Consider the following 22,508-nt stretch of genomic DNA (forward strand, 5'->3'; position numbering starts at 1 on the left):
CCTGCTCCAGGTGTTTGGCAGAGGACCACACAAGAAAAAATTGCAATAAGAACGCAACCTGCATTCCATGCACAAAAAGGGGAAGAAAACCCTGTAATACCACTGGTAGGAACTGCCCAACGTACAGGATGCTAGAGCAAAGACTAATTTCCCGAATTGACTATGGCTGAGGCCATACCTGAACTCAGGAAGCCAAAAAGGAAATCCCCAAGCAAGAGGCTGAGGGACGCTCTGAAGGCGAATAAGTTCAGAGAATTTATTCAAAAAATAACGCAATCACGATCTTTGACGATAAGAATGAAAGACGTTTGCATACAAACTGACCCATCTGAAGAAGACGCTCCCTCTCCTCCCTGCTGGGGACCTAGGTCGGACCAAGAGCATTCTAGACCATGCAGGCATCCTGTACTTGGGAGTTCACAATCTCATTGCAAAGAATCAGTAACAACCAAACATGTCCAATGTAATGGAGATAGCAGCACAAACCCATCCTCATACCCACCATCTCACAGAGGAATGGGAATTAATCCCTCACGAATATACCCCAACCTGGAGCTTGCATTGCAACTATCAAGATTAGAGGAGCCGGCAATCCTCACTACCGCACTGAGACTTGTGGTATGTGTCGGCCACGAGTACGGGAGGGACGTTACCTTTCCAGTAATGGAGGCTGTGGACAGAATCCAGCTTAAGACAAAGAATCTCCCCACCAACTTCGGAGCCCTGCGAGATCTAGTCAAAAAGGTTTTTGATAGAAGAAATGAAAAATTCGACATAGATGAATTATACTATCAATCAGTAATAACAAATGGCAGAGTAGCCCACGACTGGTCCAAAAACTGGCCAGAATCACACATTCATACCTACTTCCCACGTGAGCCAACTAAACGCGGGTCAGATCAACACCCATAACAGCAAACTAGTCTTGCTGGAACTCCGGAAGGTGATGGAAGAGAAGAGTCTAGATGTACTCTGTTTGCAGGAATCGTACTCCCAAGCGGGGCGGATGCCATTCATGGCTGCCAACTGGCAAGTAATACATTCTGACACAGAGCCAAAAGCTGCAGTGGTAATTATCAACAGATCATTTAGAGCCACAGTCCTTGCGCAGTTTTCTGGAGAACACTGCAATGTCGTGGAACTGCAAACACCCACAGGAGTGCTATACATCTCCAACATACACTTTCAATACGGAAGGGAAATAGACGAATTTTTGGAGACACTTACAAAAGTTGCCACGGCATTGCAGCGACGCAGGATGTTCGTGACGTCAGATATAAATGCAAAGTCCCCCCTATGGTTCAGTGGCGCACACGACGATCGGGGGCTATAGGCTGAGGAGACAATCATGGCATTGCAACTGGTGGTTGCCAACCAACAAGGGAACCCCCCCACCTATTCTGGCGGCGGGGGAGAAGGCACAAATATTCATGTTACGTTAGTAACAGCAAACCTCATGAGAAAGGTCACTAACTGGAAAGTGTGGGACAGAGCACCCATCAGTGATCATAACTTAATCACCTCTACCATTGGGGAAAGGGAGCGCCACTGGGACATGGGGTGGGAGCTGCAGCTCAATTACAACAAGACCAACTGGGACTGTCTTGTGGAAGAGTGCAACATTGCTGGGTGACGAAAACGTGGAAGAGTACGCCGAAGAACTGGTACAAGCGATCACCAGGGTGGTGCGAGCTGCTGTACGAACCAGGAGGAGAGCCGTTGTGGCCACCCCCACACCATGGTCGGTCGAATTAGGACAGATGCGCCAGGCTGTAAGGAGGGCAAGGAGGTACTACCAGCGGAGCGTCATCTGGGGAGAAAACAAAGATGGCAACAGATCTACAGAGAAAGCAAGGAACAATTCCAGCAGGAGCTTAGGGCAGTAAGGTTCAGAAGTTGGGAAAATTACATGAAAAGCCAATTGGCTACAGACCCTTGGGGTGTCCTGTACAAACTGGTACAGGAAAAAATAAGATCACCCATTGTGCTATCCACTGTCAGGGACGGGGACCGGATGATGGGCACATGGCAGGAAACTGCTGAGGCCCTCCTTTGGGTCCTGTTACCTGACGATGTGGAGGAAAATGTGAACAGAAGAACAGAAACGAATAAGGAGAGAAACTCAAGGGCATATAACAACAATATCAGAACCTACCCCTTCTCTGAAGAAGAGGTTGCTGCCCATATCAAGGCCCTCAAGAGGGGAAAAGCTCCTGGCCCGGACGGCATTACTGTGGAGGTGGTGCAATTCCTTGCCCCACAGCTCGTAGCTCCTCTCACTAAGTTGTACAACGAGTGCCTGAGACTCAGGAAATTCCCAGCAATCTGGAAAAAAGCAAACATAATTATCATCATAAAGGGTCCAGATAAAGATCCTACCGAAATTAAGTCTTACAGACTCATCTGCTTGCTAGACATACTGGGCAAACTTTTTGAGAGGCTACTGGCAAACAGACTGACAGCACACCGCATGCTGTGCAGGATGAGTGACAGACAATTCGGTTTTCGGTCTGGGCGTTCTGCGTCTGATGCTATCGCCCTGGCCGCCGAGGTCTGTGGCTCCGTCCCACACAAGTATGTCGTCGGCATCATGGTGGACATCAGTGGCGCCTTCGACAACCTCTGGTGGCCCTCACTCTTTTTCTGTTTGCGGGAGAAGAACTGCCCAGGGCTACTTTATGGCTGTCTGAGGAGCTATTGTGCAGATAGGGAGGTCTGGCTATCGGCCCCTAGCGGCATAGTCAGGAAGACTGTGACCAAAGGATGTCCTCAAGGCTCTGTCCTAGGACCTCTCTTTTGGGTCATCAACATGGAGCCATTACTGGAACACCTGAAGAACAGTGACGATGTGCTAGAGGTCATAGCATACGCAGACGACCTCCTCCTGCTGGTCGGCGGCCGAAGCCGCGAGGACTTAGAGCCCAAAGTGAAGAGAGCCATAACTATACTTACATCATGGTGTCATAAAACCAAAATGACGATTGCGCCCAGTAAATCCACATACCTGCTTCTCAAAGGCCAACTGGTCAGAAACCCCACTGTAAGAATTAATGGCTTGCCAGTTCTTCGGCGCCACAAGGCCTGATATCTAGGTGTAATCATCGATGAGAGGTGGAACTTTGCATCGCACATTGATACCGTATCTCAAAAATCCTTGGTTTTACTAAACAATCTCATAGGAATTGGTCACAAACGATTTCACCTACCACCCAACCTAATCAAATTATACCATAATAGCATCTTGACCTCAATAGTAGGACACAGTTCAGGGGTCTGGGCACACAGACTCACGAGGGTCATGCCTGCCATGGCCGTAAGAAGAGTGCAGCGGAACATGCTCCTACGTTCAGCAGGGGCCTACAGGACAACACGTGGGGGAGCGCTTTTAGTGCTAATGGGGATCTGTCCACTGAAATTCGTGAGCAGGCCGCCTGGTACTGGACGAAGAAGGAAAACAGGGACAAAATAATGGAGATACTTGGGGTTTATGCTGGGGATAAGAACGCCATCAAAAAGAGAGGGATCGAACTGTGGCAGGAACAGTGGAACAACGAGGATACGGGACGCAGAACCTATGAGCTGCTACCGGATATAGAAGAACGGATAAAACTTACATTTTTCACACCTACGAGGGGAATGCTGCACTTTCTTACTGGACATGAACCACACCCAACATATCTATGTCGGTTTGGGAAGCAGGCTACACCTGCGTGTGACTGTGGCACTGTGCAAGGCACCCCAGAACATGTGGTGTATGAGTGCCACCTCTTCGATGACGTAGCCAATGACCTAAGACAACAGCTACCACACAATGACACATACCGCTTACTAAGGCACGACAACACTTTCAACATCCTAAACAAACTCACAGACGAAATATCAAAAAAGGTCCTTAAGAACTTTTTAAGGGACAACCACTAAAAGCTAAAAAAATTCTTCACTGACTTAGACTTCGTGCACCCTTCCTGTACTGCCGGGTAGGGACTTGGCCAGCCGCTTCACGGCTGGAATCTGCCTTGCCCTCAACTAGGAGGGAGGGGGGCACAAAAACACCGGATTGGAACATGCATCAATTATGACTTAGGTAATCTACATAAGAAGTAGAAAATAGGATAAGACCTTAGAATAGACTGCAGCGATAACAAGTTGAGGGCCAGCCCAGTGCGAGGGGCATGCCCACTGGGGATAAGGGGGCCCGGCCAACATCCATCAGGTTTATAGTAGCACTGGCACACCTGTAACGCTGCAGGTAGCATTAAGTTTCCTTGTAGATTAAGTAGATTAGAACCACATAGTGGTAAGATTATAGTAATAATAATAAAATAATGTGTAGTGTAGAATACAAAGCTGCATTTCCTTGTATCATTATTAGGACCCACTAATGTAGTTAGGTAGTGGGTTAAATATGCATAATGTAATGAACTGAATAAAGAATTTAAAAAAAAACAGAGCCCATATAGAACCACTTTTAGATAGTTTGCAGCAGAGTGAAGAAGTGCTAGAGGTGATAGCCTATGCAGATGACCTCCTTCTACTGGTCGGCGGCTGGAGCCGCGAGGACATCGAGCCAAAAATAGACAGAGCAATGACCAAATTACAACTGTGGTGTACAAATACTAAGATGACGATCTCACCAACAAAATCTACGTACTTATTACTAAAGGGACAGCTGGTAAGGAACTCTACAGTCAGAATCGGAGGCTCACCAGTTATAAGACGACAAGAGACTCGCTGCTTGGGCGTCATCATCGTCGAAAGGTTGAACTTTGGAAGGCACATTCAGTCCGTAACCCAAAAAGCACTACAAGTACTTAACAGCCATACTTCCATAGGCAACAAACGATTCCACCTTCCACTGCACCTAATCAAGCTGTATCACAATAGTATATTAACGTCAATAGTGGGTTACGGATCGGGAGTCTGGGCACATAGGCTCATGAGGGTGGTGCCTGTTATGGCAGTGAATAGAGTACAGAGAAACATGCTATTAAGATCTATAGGGGCGTACAGAACATCCCCAGGAAGTGCACTATTAATAATAATGGGACTCTGTCCTTTAGATATAAAAATACGGGAGCAAGCAGCATGGCATTGGGCTAAGAAGGGGAACAACACGAAAATAGAGAATATCCTGGGAGCACTGGTGAGGTACAAGGGAGAAATACGCAGAAGGGGTGAGGACTTATGGCAGCAGTCTTGGGAAACGGATGAAACTGGCAGAAGAACCTTTGGGTTCCTGCCAAATGTAAAAGAAAGGTTAGGGATGAAGTACTTCGAGCCAATGCGGAGTCTGATACACTTTCTCACTGGTCATGGGCCCTACCCGACATACTTGTGTCGGTTTGGGAAAAAGGCTACACCCGAGCGTGACTGTGGCGCATCGGAGGGCACTCTCGACCATGTGGTTTACGAGTGCCCCCTTTTCGATGATGTAGCAGTGACACTATGACAACAGCTTCCACATAACAATACATATGACCTATTAAGGCATGAAGAGACTTTTGAAACTCTAATTAGTCTGGCAAACGAGGTATCATGGAAAGTACTGACAGCATACTTGAGGGACTTTCACGACTAAAGACAAATACTGAACATGTCCAATTACCCTGATCCTATACCGCCTGTGCATGGACATGTCGACTTTTCAGTGGCAATCCGCCACGTCCAGGACTAGGGGGACCGGGGTACACTAATCTAGACCAAAAGCACCGGAATTGACGTAGGTTAGTACAGTAGTTGTAGCTTTAGATATAGATATTAAGTTAGGAACCTGCAGCGACAAACGATCTTGGCCCGCCCAGTGTCAAGGGCACGCTCATCAGGATTAACTCGATGAGCAGGGCCTAAAGTAGTAGGTTTATATCTATGCTGACACTCCTGTAACGCTGCAGGCAGTTAGGAATTAACAAGTAGGTAATAAAACTAACAATTAGCAAGTAGTATAGATTAATAGCTGTAGTCTGCCTATTACCCTGTATTGTATCCTGTCTGTAGCTCACAGTAATAAACATAGTACCATTGTAATAACAACAAAAACAGCTACTGAATATATAACATTGTACCATTATTATGACCCACTAATCATTAAGGTGGTGGGTTCCTTTTGTCTAAATATTATACATGTTGTGAATAGAGATTTTTTTTTTAAAAAAAAAAAAAAAAAAGCAGAGTCCCGACCAGAGATGGAAGGGACGCTTTTATTAGATCAAAACCAATCAGTCGGCTCGTTCGGTCCGTTTGTCTTGGTGACTCTGAATAACATTGGGCTGATCGCACGGTCCTCATACCGGCGACGCATCTTTCAAGTGTCTTCTGGAGAGGAAGCCTGAGAAACAGCTACAACATCCAAGGAAGGCAGCAGGCGCGCAAATTACTCACTCCCGGCACGGGGAGGTAGTGACGAAAAATAACGATATGGGACTCATCCCAGGCCCCATAATCGGAATGAGTACACTTTAAATCCTTTAACGAGTATCTATTGGAGGGCAAGTCTGGTGCCAGCAGCTGCGGTTTTTTCAGCTCCAATAGCGTATATTAAAGTTGTTGCGATTAAAAAGCACGTAGTTGGATTTGTGTCCCACACTGTTGGTTCACCGCCCGTCAGTGTTTAACTGGCATGTGTAGTGGAACGTCCTGCCAGTGGGGCGAGCCGAAGGCATGCGACCGCCTCGTGCATGCTCGTGAATCCCAAGGTGGACCCCGTTGAAATCCTACCAGGCTCCTCTTTATTGAGTGTCAGGGTGGGACGGCACGTTTACTTTGAAAAATTAGAGTGATTAAAGCAGGCAAACCCGCTTGATAATGTGAGCATGGAAAAATGGAATAGCAACTCAGTTCTGTTTTGTTGGTTTTCGGAACCCGAGGTAATGATTAATAGGGACAGGTAGGGGTATTTCTATTGCGACATTAGAGGTAAAATTCTTGGATCTTCGCAAGACGAACAGAAGGGAAACCATTTGCCAAGTATGGTTTCATTAATCAAGAACGAAAGTTACAGGTTCGAAAGCTATCAGATACCGCCCTAGTTCTAACCATAAATGAAGCCAGCCAGCGATCCGCTGCAGTTCCTCCGATTACTCGGCGGGCAGCCTCCGGGAAACCAAAGTTTTGGGTTCCGGGGGAAGTATAGTTGCAAGGCTGAAACTTAAAGGAATTGACAGAAGGGCACCACCAGGAGTGGAGCCTGCAGCTTAATTTGACTCAACACGGGAAACCTCACCAGGCCCGGACACCGGAAGGATTGACAGATTGATAGCTCTTTCTTGATTCGGTGGGTGGTGGTGCATGGCCGTTCTTAGTTGGTGGAGCGATTTGTCTGGTTAATTCCGATAACGAACGAGACTCTAGCCTGCAAACTAGTTGTGTGACATCCTTCGTGCTGTCAGCGATTACTTTTCTTCTTAGAGGGACAGGCGGCTTCTAGCCGCACGAGATTGAGCAATAACAGGTCTGTGATGCCCTTAGATGTTCTGGGCCGCACGCGCGCTACACTGAACGAATCAGCGTGTGTTCCTAGGCCCAAAGGTCGGGGTAACCCGCTGAACCTCCTTCGTGCTAGGGATTGGGGTTTGCAATTGTTCCCCATAAAAGAGGAAGTCCCAGTAAGCGAGAGTGATAAGCTTGCGTTGATTATGTTCCTGCCCTTTCTACACACCGCCCGTCGCTACTACCAATTGAATGATTTAGTGAGGTCTTCGGACTGGTACACAGCATCGACTCTGTCGATGCTACCGGAAAGATGACCGAACTTGATCATTTAGAGGAAGTAAAAGTCGTGACAAGGTTTCTGTAGGTGAACCTGTGGAAGGATCATTGCTGACTAGACAGCGTGTCTTTCGATGTGCGTGTCGTGTCGCGCAACACGCTAGCTGTACGGCAGCAGACGTGCGCCGCGTGCGGAACCACGCATGCTTCTCAAAACTAACGGAAATATTGTGCGGCACGAGCGCTGAAGCTCTGGAGCGGCTGGCCAGCAGCTCCTGGCGCCTAGCGCCGGTTTTGAATGACTTTCGCCCGAATGCCTGTCCGCTCCGGTGTGGTGCCGTACGACGCCCATCGGCGGTGAGGCCGTTGGACAAAACACTGGAACAAGGGCTGTCAAAGGCCTCAGTCCCGCCTATGCATCTGTTTTGAAAGAGACAGCGGAAACTAAAAAAAAGATCACACAGGACGGTGGCTCACTCGGCTCGTGGGTCGATGAAGAACGCAGCAAATTGCACGTGGACATGTGAACTGCAGGACACATGAACATCGACGTTTCGAACGCACATTGTGGTCCATGGATTCCGTTCCCGGGCCACGTCTGGCTGAGGGTCGGCAACGTATAATGGAGCGCACAGTGTTTGCCCCACTTTGGAGACTTGGGAATGTCGTGGCCGCCAGCCGCGTCTTCTTAAACGTGCGATGCGCGCCCGTCGCCTGTCGGTTCACATACCAGTACTGACTCGGTAGCGTGCACAGCTGGCTGGCGGTGTGGCGTGCGACATCTCCTACAACGACCTCACAGCAGGCGAGACTACCCGCTGAATTTAAGCAGATTACCAAGCGGAGGACAAGAAACTAACAAGGATTCCCCCAGTAGCGGCGAGCGAACAGGAAAAAGTCCAGCACTGAACCTCGCAGGCTGCCGCCTGTCGTGGCATGTGGTGTTCGGAAGGGTCCACTACCCCAATGCCTTACGTGGAGCCCAAGTCCAACTTGAATGAGGCCACAACCGTTAGAAGGTGCCAGGCCCGTAGCGGCCGATGCGAGCATTGGTGGGACCTCTTCTTCGAGTTGGGTTGCTTGAGAATGCAGTTCCAAGTTGGTGATAAACTCCATCTGAGACTAAATATCACCACAAACCGATAGCAAACAAGTACCATGAGGGAAAGTTGCAAAGAACTTTGAAGAGAGAGTTCAAAAGTATGTGAAACCGTTCTGTGGTAAACGTGAGATGTCCAAAAGGTCGAACATGTGAGATTCACGCCCATCTGGCCATTGACCCCCGCCCTCCGCAGATGGGGCCGGCCACCCGCGCGGAGTAATCCACGGTGGGGTCATGTCCGGTTGCCTTTCCAGTCGCTGCGTGGTGGGGCGGTTCCGGTGTGCTGTGGGCCGCACTTCTCTCCAAGTAGGACGTCGTGACACACTGGGTGCCGGCCTATGGCCCAGGTGCACAGCCTGTCCTTCCGCAGGTCTCGGTTCGCATCTGTTGGGCAGAGCCCCCGTGTTCTGGCTGGCTGCTCAGTGGTATATCTGGAGGAGTCGGCAAGTGCACGCGGTTCTTCCCAGATGACGGCCCTACCTGGCCTGGCCCGGACCCGCGCCGATGTTGGCTCGGAATGCTCTCGGGCGGAATAATCGCTCCCGTCAGTGGCGCTTCAGCTTTGGACAATTTCACAACCCGTCTTGAAACACGGACCAAGGAGTCTAAAATGTGCGCGAGTCATTGGGCTGTACGAAACCTAAAGGTGTAATCAAAGTGAAGGCCTCGCCTTGCGTTGGCCAAGGAAGGATGGGGCTTCCCCGCCCTTCACGGGGCGGCGGCCTCCGCACTCCCGGGGTGTCTCGTCCTCATTGCGAGGTGAGGGGCATCTAGAGCGTACACGTTGGGACCCGAAAGATGGTGAACTTTGCCTAACCAGGACGAAGTCAGGGGAAACCCTGATGGAGGTCCGTAGCGATTGTGACGTGCAAATCGATCGTCGGAGCTGGGTATAGGGGCGAGAGACTAATGGAACCATCTAGTAGCTGGTTCCCTCCGAAGTTTCACTCAGGATAGCTGGTGCTCGTACGAGTCTCATCCGGTAAAGCAAATGATTAGAGGCCTTGGGGCCGAAATAACCTCAACCTATTCTCAAACTTTAAATGGATGAGATCTCCGGCTTGCTTGATATGCTGAAGCCGCAAGCCAACGACTCGGATCGGAGTGCCAAGTGGTCAACTTTTGCTAAGCAGAACTGGTGCTGTGGGAAGAACCAAACGCCGAGTTAAGACGCCCGAATCAACACTCATGGGAAACCATGAAAGGCGTTGCTTGCTTAAGACAGCAGGACGGTGGCCCTGGAAGTCAGAATCCGCTAAGGAGTATGTAACAACTCACCTGCCGAAGCAACTAGCCCTGAAAATGGATGGCGCTGAAGCGTCGTGCCTACACTCAGCCATCAGTCTGGCAGTTATGGCCAGTCCTTGCCGCCAGCCACAAAGCCCTGACGAGTAGGAGGGTCACAGTGGTGGGCACAGAAGGGTATGGGCGTGAGCCTGTCTGGAGCCGCCGTCGGTACAGATCTTAGTGGTAGTAGCAAATACTCCAGTGAGGCCCTGGAGGGCTGATGCAGAGAAGGGTTTCGTGTGAACAGCCATTGCACACGAGTCAGTCGATCCTAAGCTCTTGGAGAAATCCGATGTTGATGGGGCCGGACATAGCATGATGCACTTTGTGCTGGCTCTGTTGGGCGAAAGGGAGTCTGGCTCCTATTCCGGAACCCGGCAGCGTAACCGAAACAACTCGGGCGCCTATTTTAGAGATGCTCGTCAGGGTAACCCAAAAAGAGCCAGAGACGCCGTCGGGAGACCGGGGAAGAGTTTTCTTTTCTGCATGAGCGTTCGAGTTCCCTGGAATCCTCTAGCGGGATGATAGGGTTTCGAACACGAAGAGCACCGCAGTTGCGACAGTGTCCCGATCTTCCGCTCAGACCTTGAAAATCCGGGAGAGGGCCACATGGAGGTGTTGCACCGGTTTGTACCCATATCTGCAGCAGGTCTCCAAGGTGAAGAGCCTCTGGTCGATAGAATAATGTAGGTAAGGGATGTCGGCAAATTGGATCCGTAACTTCGGGATAAGAATTGGCTCTGAGGATCGGGGCGCGTCGGGCTTGGTCGGGAAGTGGGTCAGCGCTAACGTGCCGGGCCTGAGCGAGGTGAGTGCTGTAGGGGCGCCAGTAAGTGCAGGTGTTTAATGCTGGCGTGGTCTGCTCTCGCCGTTGGTCGGCCTCGTGCTGGTCGGCGTTGCAGGATGCGGGTACCTGCGTGCCATTTGCGCACCGGTTCTTCAACCTGCGTGCAGGATCTGAGCTAGGTCCTTTGCCTTGGCCTCCCATGGATCTTCCTTGCTGGGAGGCCGCTTCCGCCTTAGCGTCCTCCTCCGGGGGTCATGCGTGTGTGTGGATTCTCTTCGGCCGCAATTCAACGATCAACACAGAACTGGCACGGACTGGGGGAATCCGACTGTCTAATTAAAAGAAAGCATTGCGTTGGCCGTAGCGGGTGTTGACGCAATGTGATTTCTGCCCAGTGCTCTGAATGTCAACGTGAAGAAATTCAAACAATCGCGGGTAAACGGCGAAAGTAACTATGACTACATCGACGCTCTCCGCGCCCGCATCAACGCCTTCCCGACGAGGGCACGGTGCAGACGGGGGCGGGAGGCGGACACCAGATGTCACGTGGGCTGCCAGGGCGTGCAGACCGCCAACCATGTACTACAGGCTTGCTTCAGGACGCATGGGTCCCGAGTGAAACGACATGACGCGATCGTGCGGTATGTCGCTCGCGGACTCGTGCGGAGGGGCTTCAATGTCTCAGTGGAGCCCCACCTCCGTACACCTGAGGGAATCCACAAGCCTGACGTGGTGGCGGTTAAAGACGGCATCGCCCGCGTGATCGACGCCCAGGTAGTCGGAGACCATCTTCGACTCGACTGGTGTCACTCCCAAAAGGCGGCCTATTACGACACGCCGTCCATCCGGCGTGCCATCTCCAACCTGCACCGTGACGTCGAGGAGGTGACTGTGTCCACCACAACGTTGAATTAGAGGGGCACATGGTCTCCATCGTCGACGAGGGACCTCTTCGAGTTAGGCTTTCGACCCTGAGAACTGGCGGTACTCAGCACCAGAGTACTGCAGAGCTGCTGCACTAGTTACCGCATCCACGAGCGGATGATGGCGCAAAGTCTGATGCCACGAGCCGGCGTCGGCTAGGTTGCTGACTCCTGGGGCCTATCATCAGGAGGAATTCCGTCTTTATTCTTCTCTGTCTTTCCTTGTCTTTCATGTATGTGTTTTCTTCCTTTCTATATACATAAGTTTATCATGGTGTTTGCCCTGTAAGTCCCCATCTCGGTGGTGGACATGGCGATGTACACAACACGGACAAACCTATTGTGCCATGTATATATATATTTATGTATGTGTTATTCCTTTGTAATAAAGATGGCTGGACTAGCCAAATGCCTCGTCATCTAATTAGTGACGCTCATGAATGGATTAACGAGATTTCCGCTGTCCCTATCTACTGCCCGCTGCCCGCTGTCCCGCGCACTGGACGCACGCGCGCGTTGTCGGGTCCCGCGTCTTATTCGGTTTCACCGGGAAAGAGTGCTGCGATCGCGATGAAAATTGGTATAGTGCCTCCGTGAGTGTTCGTACATAACGTGCGTGAATTGTTAGTTCGTACGCGTAGTAGGTAAATGGGTACAGCTAGTTTGGTGAAAATGCTTTGTGCCGCGTCTGGAAGCAGTCCCTGCCTGTGCTTGGCGCTACACCTGTAGCGCTGACCACGCGATTGCGGTATCACATTTTCTCCGTTTAATTAGACAATTTTACGGCGAACGCGGAGAAATTGTGCTCACAGCAGCGCCTATATATTTTACGCATTTTGTGTAAATTTTATTCTAATACAGCCAGTCGTTTTTATGCGACGGCAGTTGTTGTGAAAAACGCATTTCCAGCTGCAATGCGTAAATCGTGTAGGTGTTCACACAATGTTTTAAGTTAGTAAAAATCGTTCGTTACGCTTTAAAAGTCAATCGGCGCTGTAATTCACTACCAAAAGTGGTACAGTGAAGTTTGATTCTATTTGCTTAAATAGTAACGGAGTAAAAAATATTTCCGTTGCGGTATGTTCTTCCGTGGCATAGATAAAGAGATTGCCTACTGATGTATAAAACAAGTGCCTCAACGTCAATCCAACTACACTACTGGACGCTGGAGCTGTTGCTGAGAAACTGTGGAAGAGACCATCACAGTAAGTAAGCGGCATTGTAAATTTTCTGTTAATTTTGTGCCTGTCAGTGCGTATCCTTGAAACTTCTTGCTCAGTGGGACTCGTATTCACTCCACTGACAAACTGACTTAGGTACAATCAATTTAAACCGATAAATTGGAAGCGTAGACCTTGTCCTTTCAGAACATGTTTGTAGTTTTGTTGTGTGACGCACATTTGAAGAAATGTCGTGCGTTCGCACTCGCACGTTTTCTGTAGAATCACTTGCGTGGTGAAAACAGGAGATTTGCAGGCCCCACTCTGTTAGGAGTATCCTGTACAGTATAGTTTCTCGTAGTGTGGTCCTTCGCCTTCCCTAGTATGTTTTCTGCTCTATTTTGTAATGCATAATTTCAGAAATAAAACCGCTGACGTGAAGTGGTGCGTCCGCTGACGTGCCGTTCTGTAGAAACTCCCGCGCGGTGTCAAATCGGGCACCCTGCAGTCCTCACTTCAGTTGGCAAACGCCTGTAGTGTATAGGTTCCTTTAGTATAGTACATTATCTTTCTGAATATGGTTTTATTTTCGTTGTGTGATGAATAATTCAAGATATAAAACTGCCAATGTAAAGTCGTACGTGCGCCGATGCGCCGTTCCCTAGAACTCCCATGCGGCGACGAAACCGGCACTCTGCAGCTCCCAGATGAAGTAAAAAAATCTAGTATCTTGTAGTGTACTCTATGCTCTTTTAGAAAGTGCTTTCAATGTTCCTGAGTGATGGATAGTTTAAGAAATAAAACTGTCAATGTAAAGTCTTGCAAGTGCCGACGCCCCTCTCTGTAGAAACTCCAGCGTAGTGACAAAACCGTCGGTCTGTAGCCCTCATTGTATTTAGCAAAAATCTTTATAGTGTATAAGGTCCTTTAGTTTGCTCTCTCCATTTTCTGAATATGCTTGTAGTTTTTGCTGTCTGACGGATAACCAAAGAAATAAAACTGTGAAAGTAAGATCGTGTGCGCGCCTACGCGCTGTTCCCTAGGAAGTCTCACGCTGCGACAAAACCGTCGTTCTGCAGCCCCATATTAGTTAGGAAAATTCCGTAGAGAACGGTTTCTTGTAGTGTACTCTATGCTCATTCCGAATATGCTTCCAATTTTCTTGTGTGATGAATAGTTTTAGAAATATAACTGTCAATCCGAAGTCGCGTATGTGCCGACGCCCCGCTCTGTAGGAAATCCTGCGCGGTGACAAAACCGTCGGCTTGCAGCCCTAACTTTAGCTAGCAAAAATTCTTTAGTGTGTAGGTTCACTAGTGTGCTCTATTCTCCCACTGAATATGCTTCTAGTTTTGTCGTGAGGCGGATAATTTAAGAAACATAACTGTCACTGTAAAGTTGTGCGTTCGCTGACGCGCCGTTCCCTAAAAAACTCTCACGCGGTAACAAATCCGGCGCCCTGCAGCCCCCACATTAGTTAGGTAAATTCTGTAGTAAATAGTTCCTTGTAGTGTGCTTTATGCTCTTTTCGAATATGCTCTCGATTTTCCTGTGTGACGGATAGTTTAAGAAACAAAACCGTCAATGTAAAGTCGGGCGTGAGCCAACGTGCGTTTCTGTAGAAACTCCAGCGCGGTGACAAAACCGTCTGTCTCCCACCCTCACCCTAGTTACGTAAACTCTATAGTGTGTAGGTTCCTGTAGTATGGGTCATCCGCCTCACAAATATGTTTTTAGCTTAGATGCGGTGTGCATAGCCTAAGTGATATAGCTGTTAAAGTTGTGTAGTGTGTGAGCCACGCGTCCTTCTCTGGAGACTCTCATACGGCTACAAAAGTGCGTGTCTGCGGTCCCCACCTTAGTTGGAAAATTCTGTAGCTATGGGGTTTTGTTGTTCAACTCATGCGCTTTCGAAATGTGTTTGTAGTTCAGCTGTAGGATAAGTAGTCTAAGAAATAAAATTATTATTGTAACGTACGTGCGCCAACGCGCCGTTCGGTATAAACTCCCGCACGCTCCATACTACACTCCTGGAAATTGAAATAAGAACACAGTGAATTCATTGTCCCAGGAAGGGGAAACTTTATTGACACATTCCTGGGGTCAGATACATCACATGATCACACTGACAGAACCACAGGCACATAGACACAGGCAACAGAGCATGCACAATGTCGGCACTAGTACAGTGTATATCCACCTTTCGCAGCAATGCAGGCTGCTATTCTCCCATGGAGACGATCGTAGAGATGCTGGATGTAGTCCTGTGGAACGGCTTGCCATGCCATTTCCACCTGGCGCCTCAGTTGGACCAGCGTTCGTGCTGGACGTGCAGACCGCGTGAGACGACGCTTCATCCAGTCCCAAACATGCTCAATGGGGGACAGATCCGGAGATCTTGCTGGCCAGGGTAGTTGACGTACACCTTCTAGAGCACGTTGGGTGGCACGGGATACATGCGGACGTGCATTGTCCTGTTGGAACAGCAAGTTCCCTTGCCGGTCTAGGAATGGTAGAACGATGGGTTCGATGACGGTTTGGATGTACCGTGCACTATTCAGTGTCCCCTCGACGATCACCAGTGGTGTACGGCCAGTGTAGGAGATCGCTCCCCACACCATGATGCCGGGTGTTGGCCCTGTGTGCCTCAGTCGTATGCAGTCCTGATTGTGGCGCTCACCTGCACGGCGCCAAACACGCATACGACCATCATTGGCACCAAGGCAGAAGCGACTCTCATCGCTGAAGACGACACGTCTCCATTCGTCCCTCCATTCACGCCTGTCGCGACACCACTGGAGGCGGGCTGCACGATGTTGGGGCGTGAGCGGAAGACGGCCTAACGGTGTGCGGGACCGTAGCCCAGCTTCATGGAGACGGTTGCGAATGGTCGTCGCCGATACCCTCAGGAGCAACAGTGTCCCTAATTTGCTGGGAAGTGGCGGTGCGGTCCCCTACGGCACTGCGTAGGATCCTACGGTCTTGGCGTGCATCCGTGCGTCGCTGCGGTCCGGTCCCAGGTCGACGGGCACGTGCACCTTCCGCCGACCACTGGCGACAACATCGATGTACTATTCCATATTCACGCCCCACGTGTTGAGCAATTTGGCGGTACGTCCACCAGGCCTCCCGCATGCCCACTATACGCCCTCGCTCAAAGTCCGTCAACTGCACATATGGTTCACGTCCACACTGTCGCGGCATGCTACCACTGTTAAAGACTGCGATGGAGCTCCGTATGCCACGGCAAACTGGCTGACACTGACGGCGGCGGTGCACAAATGCTGCGCAGCTAGCGCCATTCGACGGCCAACACCGCGGTTCCTGGTGTGTCCGCTGTGCCGTGCGTGTGATCATTGCTTGTACAGCCCTCTCGCAGTGTCCGGAGCAAATATGGTGGGTCTGACATACCGGTGTCAGTGTGTTCTTTTTTCCATTTCCAGGAGTGTAGAAGCGACGTCTCCCTCTGCCCAGCTCAAACCAATATCAGAATGCGGGGTTAAAAATAATCGCGAATTGCGGAGCCGTGGCGCACAGCAGAAGGCAGGTAGCGATAGAAATACTCGAAGGCTGTGAAGGCTGTCCGCAACAGCGAAAGCGGTCGCGTGCCACAGCGGTCCAGGGCGCGAGAGGCTCGTCCCCAGCGTGGCAGTTGCTCGTCGCACAGCGGAAGGCAGCCGCTCCTAACGCACCGACCTAGCTTGGCGTCAGAAAGGCGGCCAGCCCAAAGATGGTGCAAAATAAGGACGCAGATCTAGAAAGTAGTGTTAGGAAAAGCACACAAGTTACAGCCATGACATCCGAGATAGCCGAAAAGTCAGAGACAGATGGTTTGCAAACAATGGTAGAAATGAGGGAAGAGCTAGAAGCATATATGTTCAATGAAAACAACAGGATAAACAATGTACAAAAGAAATTCTTGCTAGGGAAAGTGGCTGCTTATGAGCAGATCCTAAGAAAATACGAGATGGAAATAGCGCAGCTCAAAACAGAGTTGAAATGTCTGAAGGAATCTCCCCCAGCAACGGAACAACCACCTGTGAGCTATGCCACTGCAGTCCGCGCAAGAAAAGCCAAAACCGATATAAAAGCAACGCCAAACCAGACCCCAAAAGTTCTTGTTTTTAGACCAGCAGGTGGAAAACAGCCAGAGAAGCAGCTACAAGACACCACAAAAGACATTGTAAAAGTAACACTGAAGGATGTAAAGATCACGAAATGTAGGACTCTGAAGGATAGTGGTGTCGTCTTAGAGGTGCCAAATGACGCTGAAGCAGAAAAAATAAAGAACTGTAGGGAAATAGGCGACTCAGGGATTATAGTAACTGACCCCAGGAAGAAAAACCCAAGGGTGATCCTGTTTGATGTCCCAAGACAAATCAGCGACGAAGAACTGGTAACGGAGTTCTACACAAGGAATCTATCATCAATAGGTGGCACAAAAGAGAGAGCTGAGGCAGGAATAAGAGCACTATTTAAAACAGGTCCAAGGAATACAGATACTGTAAACATCACCTGATGGCACAAGGACGAGCATACATAAACTGCACCTCTCACAGGCTGCAGAAATTCAAAAAGGCAACCAGATGCTACAAATGCCATGGTTTTGGGCACACAACACAAACTTGCAGAAGTGCTGAAGCAATCTGTGGGCACTGTGCAGCACCAGGACATAGCATTAAGGAATGCAGTAACAGGAATAAGGCACCACAGTGTGCAAACTGCAAGCACTGGAAGAAGCCACATAACCACTCAGTAATGGACAAAATCTGCCCCAAATATGTCAGATTCATGGCGAAAGAAGAACAAAGAACTGAATATGGCCAGTAACACTTCTACGCCACAGTCCCCAGGTCGACAGGTAGCTGAGGTGAACACAAAGTCCAGTACCCTCAAGATTCTCCAACTAAATGGGCAGAGATTCAAAGTAGTACCTAGTCAAGCATCACTTAAGATGGAAGAGGAAAACCTTGACATTATTCTTATCCAAGAGCCCTATGTAACGGAAAATAAGATCAAAGGATATCCTCCAGGTTTCCGCCTAGTATACAGCAGCAACCATGGAGTACCGAAAGCAGCCATAGGAATACGAAACACAAACTTGACCATTCTGCAGATAACCTCCCTTCGTGATGCTCATACCGCTGTAGCTGCAGTAACCGGCGATTTTGGTGAAATATACTTAATAAGCCTGTACTGCCAGTTCCATACCCCAATTGATGAATATTTGCATTGACTGGATACCATCATCCACGAAACCCAAGGAAAAGCTATCATAATAGCAATGGATATGAATGCCATGTCACCACTATGGCACAGCCTGAACACAGATGAAGCAGGAAGAAAACTAGAGGATCTCATCTTCCAACATGGCTTAACTGTAATAAATCGAGATTCACCACTAACAACTTTCAGTGGGGCAGCTGGGGAAAATAACATTGACGTAACACTTTGCTCAGCGAACATGTCAAGGATGGTCTCTAGATGGGCGATTCAAGAGGAATGGACTTCAAGTGACCATAGGGCGATCACGTTTGAGATCTCAAAACAACAAAGGGAGAGGGTAACAGAAGAGCTACTGAGATACAACACCACCTTTGCAAAATGGCAAGTTTTTGACCGCCAGCTGACCACCAGAGTGGAAAACTGGCCAAACGCAGTGGGAACAAATGTAAATGATAAAATAGACCTCCTACAGACAGCAATACAGGAGAGCTGCAGGAAGGTCATGAGGAGAAGAACACGGCTGAAGAATGCTGTACCTTGGTGGAATGAAACATTGACAAAAATGCGGCAGGACACAATTGCAGCTCGACACCGGCTCCAGAATGCACGACGTGCAAATCGTGAGACAGAAATACTGGCAGCAAAGGCAACTTACAGAAGCACAAAAAATAAATATAACAAAGGAATTACGAAAGCAAAGACAGATACATGGAAGAAATTGGTAAAAAAGTGCAACAGCAATGACCCTTGGAAGCTGACCGATAGAATTCTTCGCCCTAAATATGGCACCGAAACTGTCCTCAGCAATGTAAAAGTGTCCAGACGAGGCCCTACAATGACCTGGCAGGAAACAGTGAAAGAACTGTTGAATAAACTACTACCGGATGACAACCCAGAGGAGGACACAACACAGCAATCAGCTGTGAAGGAGAAAAATACAGGGTACCAAAATGAAGGAAATGAGCCAGACTTCTCAGCACAAGAGATGGAGGCTGCAGTGAAGGCATGCAAACCACACAAAGCCACAGGACCAGATGGCATAGATGATGCCATTATAAAGTGGGTATGGGAACACAATCCTGCTCTCCTCATTGACACTTATAAGAGCTGCCCTAGAGAGTCCACTTTCCCAGACAATTGGAAAATCGGAAATGTCTGCATATTACTTAAGTCTATCACAAAGCCATGGGATGAGGTGAAATCTTATCGACCTATCTGCCTGCTCCCCATCTTTGGCAAAGTATTAGAAAGGCTAATAGTGACCAGACTGGACAAAAGTTATGAAGAGTCAGGACTGAAGGCAACAAACCAGTTTGGTTTCAGAAAGGGTGCATCCATAGAAATGGCAATCGGGCAGGTTGTCTCAAGTGCAAACTGGGACGAAAAATATGTTGTTGTCCTTTTTGTGGATATAGCAGGCGCCTTCGACAATTTGTGGTGGCCAAGTGTAATGAGGCGACTTAGAGCCATGCATTGTCCCCAAAACATGTACCACTTAGTAGAAAACTACTTTAAGAACAGGAAGGCCACTGTCTACAGCAACTCTGGGTCAGTTACGAAAAACATCACAAAGGGCTGCCCACAAGGTTCTATCTGTGACTCCTTTCTCTGGAACCTTGTATTTGACGAAGTGGTACAACAGAAAGATGGTGAGCAGTGGGATAAAGTGGCCTATGCAGATGATCTAGCCATCATCATAAAAGGGAAGAGTAGGTCGCAGCTCGAAGAGAGAGGTCGGATAGCACTACAAGCCATAAGTGAATGGACCACACAAAATAAACTAGGGATCTCCAAACAGAAAACGGTTGCCATAACAATCAAAGATAAATTTGCTAGAGAAAGACCACCCAGACTTGAACTTGATGGGGAAAGAATTAGGTTTGTCCAGGAACATACATACCTCTTCATCACACTTGATGAAAGGCTCCTATTCATCCCCCCCCCCCCATGTAAAAAATATCCAAAGAAACTATCTGCCATTTCTGGTGCTCTCGCAAGAGTAAGTAGGTCTGAGTGGGGGCTGCAAAAGAAAACCCTGCGACTAATATACCAGGCATTTTGTTTATCTGTCTGCAAGTATGGTGCAGTAGCATGGGGAGACCGTACAAAACACAGGTACACAAGGAAAATATTAATGACGATACAAAGGCCATTGCAGATGACGAGGGCCTGTCGAACGGTATCGACAGAAGCACTACAGACTCTCACAGGGTGCATCCATCTAGACCTGTAAGTGGTGAAAGCAGCCATGCTCTACCATGCTAGACATGGAATTGCTGGATCAGTGGCAGGTCTTGAGGTTCCTAGAGTTGCTGCAGGACGAAACCATAGAAGTAAACTGTTAGGGGCAATTAGTTCTTTGTTACAAGATGAGTGGCAGGCCAGGTGGAGTCACTCAGACAATGGCAGAGAAACATACAACTGGATATCAGATGTCTCCTTGTGGCAGGCAGAGTGGTTGGTTGGTTGGTTTGTGGGTTTAAGGGACCAGACAGCAACGGTCATCGGTCCCTTGTTCCAAAACTTAAAAACACCAACACAGAGTAAAAACGAATAATGGAGACAACAGACGACACAGGACAAGAAAAACTGAGACAAAGAACAGACAAAACAAATTAAAACCACCAGAGTGTGATGGTGGTTGGCCGACCATAGAGAGAAAAAAAGGAAAAGCCAACCACCGAGAACACATTAAAAACTCAGATTAAAATCGTAGACCAAAGGCCAGAATCAACACAAAACAATTAAATAAAACAGAAACACTCAGATTAAATGATAAAAACCCCCTCCCCGAATAAAACGTAAAACTAAGTCAGCCATAGCAGGGTCATCCGTTAATAGGGCAGGGAGCATATCAGGCAGTGCAAAGGTCTGCCTGAGCACAGCTAAAAGCGGACAAGACAATAAAATGTGCACCACCGTCAAAACCGACCCGAAGCAGCAGAGAGGTGGGTCCTCACGATGCAATAAATAACCGTGCGTCACCTGGGTGTGGCCAATACGGAGCTAACAAAGGACAACGGAGTCGCTGCGGTTGGCTCGCATGGAGAAACGCCACACAGTCGTCGTGTCCTTTATAGCACAGAGTTTATTGGGCGTGGTTAGATCGCGCCATTCAGCGTCCCAGAGCGCAAAAACTTTTCGGCGGAGGGCTGCTTGCAAATCAGTCTCCGGGAGACCAACGTCCAGAGATGGTTTACTGGTGGCCTCTTTCGCCAGGCGGTCAACATTCTCATTGCTGGGTATCCCAACATGGCCTGGGGTCCACACAAAGACCACAGAGCGGCCGCAACGGGCGAGAGTATGCAGGGACTCCTGGATAGCAATCACCAGACGAGAACGAGGGAAACACTGGTCGAGAGCTCGTAAACCACTCAGGGAATCGCTACAGATCACGAAGGACTCACCTGAGCAGGAGCGGATATACTCTAGGGTATGAAAGATGGCGACTAGCTCAGCAGTGTAAATGCTGCAGCCAGCCGGCAATGAACGTTCTTCAGAATGGTCCCCTAGCGTTAGCGCATAACCGACATGACCAGCAACCATCGAGCTGTCAGTGTACACAATGCCAGAGTCCTGATACATTGCAAGGAGGGAAAGAAAGCGGCGGCAGAAGGCCTCCGGAGGGACTGAGTCCTTCGAGCCCTGTGCCAATTCTAGCTGAAGGCGAGAGCGAGGCACACACCACAGGGGTGTACACAGAGGTGCCCTGAAAGAAGGCAGAAGAGATAAAGCCCCAAGCCCAGAGAGAAACTCTCAGATGCAGATTGCGATCGTACTTCCAGCCCTGGGTCGAGTTCTGGAAGATGGACGTGCGACTCTGGGAATAGCAGACGATAGTTAGGATGCCCGGGCAAGCTAAAAACATGGGCAGCATAAGTGGCCAGTAAATTTTGGCGTCTTAACCGCAATGGAGGGACACCTGCCTCTGCAAGTATGCTGTCCACTGGGCTGGTCCAGAAAGCACCAGTGACAAGGAGTATTCCGCTGTGTAGGATTGGGTCCAGTACCCGCAGCACAGATGGGGATGCTGAGCCGTAAGCCAGGCTCCCATAATCCAGACGAGACTGCATTAACGCCTGGTAGAGCCATAACAGGGTAGATCGGTCGACGCCCCAGCGGGTGCGGCTCAAGCATCTCAGAGCATTTAGATGCCACCAACACGCCTAATTAAGCTGCCAGATATGAGGCAGCCAAATCAACCGGGCATCGAAAACCACCCCCAAAAACCTGTGTGATTCCACCACTGAAAGAAGTTCGCTGTGAAGATAAATCTGCGGCTCCGGGTGGACAGTACGTCGCCGGCAGAAATGCATAAC

At 49.2% G+C, this 22,508-nt stretch overlaps 1 long non-coding RNA gene and 1 pseudogene across 1 annotated transcript in view; both read left to right on the forward strand.

Annotated features, from left to right (window-relative positions):
* LOC126474986 (uncharacterized) overlaps positions 1-22,508 on the forward strand; it is a 490,806-nt gene that overhangs the window by 419,359 nt on the left and 48,939 nt on the right. The gene's annotated exons all lie outside the window — the stretch shown is intronic.
* On the forward strand, positions 8,162-8,316 carry LOC126476503 (5.8S ribosomal RNA; annotated as a pseudogene).

The sequence above is a fragment of the Schistocerca serialis genome, chromosome 4 (assembly GCF_023864345.2).
Source record: "Schistocerca serialis cubense isolate TAMUIC-IGC-003099 chromosome 4, iqSchSeri2.2, whole genome shotgun sequence".
NCBI classification, from domain to species: Eukaryota; Metazoa; Arthropoda; class Insecta; order Orthoptera; family Acrididae; genus Schistocerca; species Schistocerca serialis.